Genomic DNA, 5000 nt, shown 5'->3' on the forward strand with positions numbered 1-5000 from the left:
TCGCATGTTCCGTGGGCTCGGTCCCGTCCTGTTCGGTGAAATCTTTGTCCGCTCTGGTGCGTCCCTGTGGGTTCCTTTGTCGGTTTTGCGGGTTCGGCCGGGCCTTCCGCGCCGGCCCGTCGGCTCGCTCGGATGGGCCCCGCGGAGTTGGCCCACGACGGAGCCGGCACGCTCCTTCCGCTGGTGCGGCTCTCGGTCTACGCCTCCAGCCGGCCCTTGTGGCGGCCGTGCGCGGCGCTTCGGTTCGGTCGGCCGGTCTTCCTGTCCCTCACGAAGTGCTCGCGGCCGCGCGCACGCGGAGTTGGATCGGCCTTACTTGGTCCGATCCGTCGCCATCGCATGTTGCGTGGGCTCAGTCCCGTCTCGGTGAAATCTTGGGCCGCTTTGGTGCGTCCCTGTGGGTTCCTTTGTCGGTTTTGCGGGCTCGGCGCCGGGCCTTCCGCGCCGGTCCGTCGGCTCGCTCGGACGGACCGTGCGCAGGTGGTCCCCGACGGAGCCGGCACGCTCCTTCCGCTGGCGCGGCGCTCGGTCTATGCCTCCGGCCGGCCCTCGCGGCGGCCGTGCGCGGCGCTTCGGTTCGGTCGGCCGGTCGTCCCGTCCCTCACGAAGTTCCTGCGGCCGCGCGTGCGTGGAGCGGGATCGGCCTTACTTGGTCGGATCCGTCGCCCTCGCCTGTTGCGGGGGCTCGGTCCCGTCCCGTTCGGTGAAAGCTTTGCCCGCTCTGGTGCGTCCCCGTGGGTTCCTTTGTCGGTTTTGCGGCCTTGGCGGCGGGCCTTCCATGTCGGCCCGTCGTGGGCCCGCTGCGCGTCCGTGCGCGGTGCTTCGGATCGGTAGGCCCGTCGTCTGGGTCCCTTACGAAGCTTTGCGCGACCGCTCCTTTGTCGCCGGTCCCCTGTTAGGGCTGACCGAGCCCTCCGTTCGCCCCCTGGCCCGTCGCATGGGCCCCCGGCGCCTCCGCGGCGCCCCACCGAAAACTGTCACGACGCGCATCCAGCGCCGACGAGGTCGCAGGTTACGTGCGGCAGCCGGGGGGCTAGGCCGAGCGGCGGCGGGCCCGCCCACGGACGGGCGCGGGGAGGAGCGCAGCCGGCACGCGGCGCGGAGCGGCGGCGGCATGCCGCCGGGCGGCCGTCGGCTCAACCGTGCCCGAGTCCCGCGGGCACTGCGTCGCCCGGCCGGCGCGAGCGGCGGCGGGCCCGCCCGCGGACGGGCGCGGGGAGGAGCGCAGCCGGCACGCGGCGCGGAGCGGCGGCGGCATGCCGTCGGGCGGCCGACGGCTCAACCATGCCCGAGTCCCGCGGGCACCGCGTCGCCCGGCCGGCGCGAGCGCACGAGGGCGGGAGGCAACCGGGCGGCGCCTGCGGAACCGGATGCGACGGCCGGCGCGGCACGGCCCCGACGGGTCCGCACCGAAGACCAGCGCGGTGCGGATCGACCGCTGATGAGGTCAGAGGTTACGTGCGGCAGCCGGCCGGCTGGCCCGAGCGGCGGCCGGCACGCGATGGGGATCGAGCGGCCCCGACGGCTTGCAGCCGGGCGGCCGACGGCTAGGCCGTACCGGAGTCCCGCGGTCGTTCGGGCGAAGGGGCGCATGCTGCGGGAAAGGCCTGCGGCGGCGAACCGTCCGCCCGGCCGGCCAAGCCTTCCGCGGCGGCGCGCACGTGGCGGCGCGGCCGAGATGACCGAGCGAAGCCCCGGCGATGGGCGGCGCGCACGTGTCCGTGCGGCCGAGATGACCGAGCGAAGCCCGGGCGGCGCCCGCCGTGCGCCCTGCCGGATCGCGCCTTCCGCCGGCGCGCAACGCCGGTCCCGCGTTCCGGCCGCGGGAGAGGCCTGCGTCGGCGAACCGTCCGCCCCGCCGGCCGAACCTTCCGCGGCTGCGCGCACGTGTCCGTGCGGCCGAGATGACCGAGCGAAGCCCCGGCGACGGGCGGCGCCCGCCGTGCGCCCCGGCGGATTGCGCGGCCCGCCGGCGCGCAACGCCGGGCCCACGTTCCGGCTGCGGGAAAGGCCTGCGGCGGCGAACCGTCCGCCCCGCCGGCCGAACCTTGCGCGGCGGCGCTTACGTGTCCGTGCGGCAGAGATGACCGAGCAAGCTCCGGCGATGGGCGGCGCCCTCCGTGCGCCCCGCCGGATCGCCTGCGAGCGGCGAGCGTCCGGGCGGGCCCCTTTCGCAACTTCCCTCGGTACTCTAAACACCCCTTGCCTCTCGGTCTTCCCCCCGACCCTCTCGGTATTTGCTCGGATATGTGCATGCATCGTCCCTCGTCGCCTTCGGTTATCCTCCCCGGGGTGGGCTTTGCGCCGACGCGCCAACGGGGTGGTAGGGGGGCTGCAGCCGCGGCCGCCGCGTTTCGCCATCCGCGCGTGCGCCGCCGGATCCGAGTGGAGGTCGCGGGCGACTCGTCGATGCTTGTACTAGGGGCGCATGCCGGCAGCCCCCCGCGGGGTGCGGGACCCCCGATCGGCGTGCGAGGGACGGGCGTCCGGGCGGGCCCCGTTTCCAACTTCCCTCGGAACATTAAAACCCCCCGACCCCCTCGGTCTTCGCTCCGGCCCTATCGCTATTGCTCGGATATGTGCATCCACCGTCCCTCGTTGCCTTCGGTTATCTACCCCAGGGTGGGCCTTGCGCCGATGCCCCGATGGGGTGGCAGGGGTGGGGCTGCCGCGGCCGGCGCGTTTCGGCATCCGCGCTTGGGGGCTCGGACCCGAGTGGAGGTCGCGGGCGGCTCGTCGATGCCTGCACCGGGAGCGCATGCCGGCAGCCCCCCGCGGGGTGCCGGACCCCCGATCGGCGTGCGATGGACGGGGGGAGGGGCGGGCCCGGTTTGCAAATTCCCTCGGTACTTTAAAATCTCACGGCCCTGTCGGTGCTCCCTCCGGCCCTATCGCCACTGCTCGGATATGTGCATCCACCGTCCCTCGTTGCCTTCGGTTATCTACCCCGCGGTGGGCTTTGCGCCGATGCCCCGATGGGGTGGCAGGGGGGCACGCTCTAGGCCGTGCCACGGGGCGCGGGCGCCGGCGCCGTACGTCCCTCGCGGCGGCCGTGAGCGGCACCTCGGCTTGCTCGGTCTGTCCTCCCGGGACGCGCGACCCGTGCGACCGGGACGCGCATCCCGTGCGACCGGGACGCGTGTCTGGGCCGTTCCCGTTTGCAACGCTCCTCGGTACTTTGGAACGCTTGGGGTGGGCTTTGGGCGGATGCCCCGCCGGGGTGGTAGGGAGGGGGGGCGGCTGCTGCCGCGGCGGGACTTCCGCTCCACTCCGCACAAGTCCGTCGCCTCGCGGCGGGCGCGCCCGGCACCGTTCGTCCCCGAGGGAGCCGGCACGCGCCCGCCGAGGCCCCGGCGCATGGGCGCCGCCGCCGGCCGTCCGCGCGGCGGCCGTGCGCCGGCTTCCTCCGTCGGCCCTCCCGGGATGCGCGACCCGTGCGACCGGGACGCGCATCCCGTGAGACCGGGACGCGTGTCCGGGCCGTTCCCGTTTGCAACGCTCCTCGGTACTTTGGAACGCTTGGGGTGGGCCTTGGGCGGATGCCCCGCCGGGGTGGTAGGGAGGGGGGGCTGCTGCTGCCGCGGCGGGACTTCCGCTCCACTCCGCACAAGTCCGTCGCCTCGCGGCGGGCGCGCCCGGCACCGTTCGTCCCCGAGGGAGCCGGCACGCGCCCGCCGAGGCCCCGGCGCATGGGCGCCGCCGCCGGCCGTCCGCGCGGCGGCCGTGCGCCGGCTTCCTCCGTCGGCCCTCCCGGGATGCGCGACCCGTGCGATCGGGACGCGCATCCCGTGAGACCGGGACGCGTGTCCGGGCCGTTCCCGTTTGCAACGCTCCTCGGTACTTTGGAACGCTTGGGGTGGGCCTTGGGCGGATGCCCCGCCGGGGTGGTAGGGAGGGGGGGCTGCTGCTGCCGCGGCGGGACTTCCGCTCCACTCCGCACAAGTCCGTCGCCTCGCGGCGGGCGGGCCCGGCACCGTTCGTCCCCGAGGGAGCCGGCCCGCGCCCGCCGAGGCCCCGGCGCATGGGCGCCCCCGCCGGCCGTCCGCGCGGCGGCCGTGCGCCGGCTTCCTCCGTCGGCCCTCCCGGGACGCGCGACCCGTGCGACCGGGACGCGCATCCCGTGCGACCGGGACGCGTGTCCGGGCGGTTCCCGTTTGCAACGCTCCTCGGTACTTTGGAACGCTTGGGGTGGGCTTTGGGCGGATGCCCCGTCGGGGTGGTAGGGAGGGGGGGCTGGCGCCGCCGCGGCGGGCCTTCCGCCCCCCTCCGCACAAGTCCGTTGCCTCGCGGCGGTCGTGCCCGGCACCGTTCGTCCCCGACGGAGCCGTCGCGCGCCCGACGACTTTCCGGCGCACGGGCGCCGCCGCCGGCCGTCCGTGCGCGGCGGCCGTGCGCCACTTCGGCTTCGTCCGTCGGCCCTCCCGGGACGCGCGACCCGTGCGACCGGGACGCGCATCCCGTGCGACCGGGTCGCGTGTCCGGGCCGTTCCCGTTTGCAACGCTCCTCGGTACTTTGGAACGCTTGGGGTGGGCTTTGGGCGGATGCCCCGCCGGGGTGGTAGGGAGGGGGGGTCTGCTGCCGCCGCGGCGGGCCTTCCGCTCCACTCCGCACAGGACCGTTGCCTCGCGGCGGACTTGCCCGGCACATTTCGTCCCCGACGGAGCCGGCACGCGCCTGCCGACTTCCCGGCGCACGGGCGCTGCCTTCGGCCGTCCGTGCCCGGCGGCCGTGCGCCACTTCGGCTCCCTCCATCGGCCCTCCCGGGAAGCGCGTCCCGGACGTTCGGGATGCGCACCCCGTGCGACCGGGACTCGCGTCCGGGCCGTTTCCGTGTGCAATGCTCCTCGATTCGCTGGAGCCCTTGGGGTGGGCCTTCGGAGGATGCCCCGCTGGGGAGGTAAGGGGGTGTGTCCTGCCTGGGCGGGCCTTCCGCCCGAGCCCGTCGCCCAGCGCGGATGGTCGCGCCGCGCGGGCGGGCGCGCCGCGCGTGCGCGGGGCC

Source organism: Phoenix dactylifera, chromosome 10, assembly GCF_051530095.1.
Source record: "Phoenix dactylifera cultivar Ajwa chromosome 10, Ajwa_hap1_PhDact_Kaust_v1.1, whole genome shotgun sequence".
Taxonomy (NCBI): domain Eukaryota; kingdom Viridiplantae; phylum Streptophyta; class Magnoliopsida; order Arecales; family Arecaceae; genus Phoenix; species Phoenix dactylifera.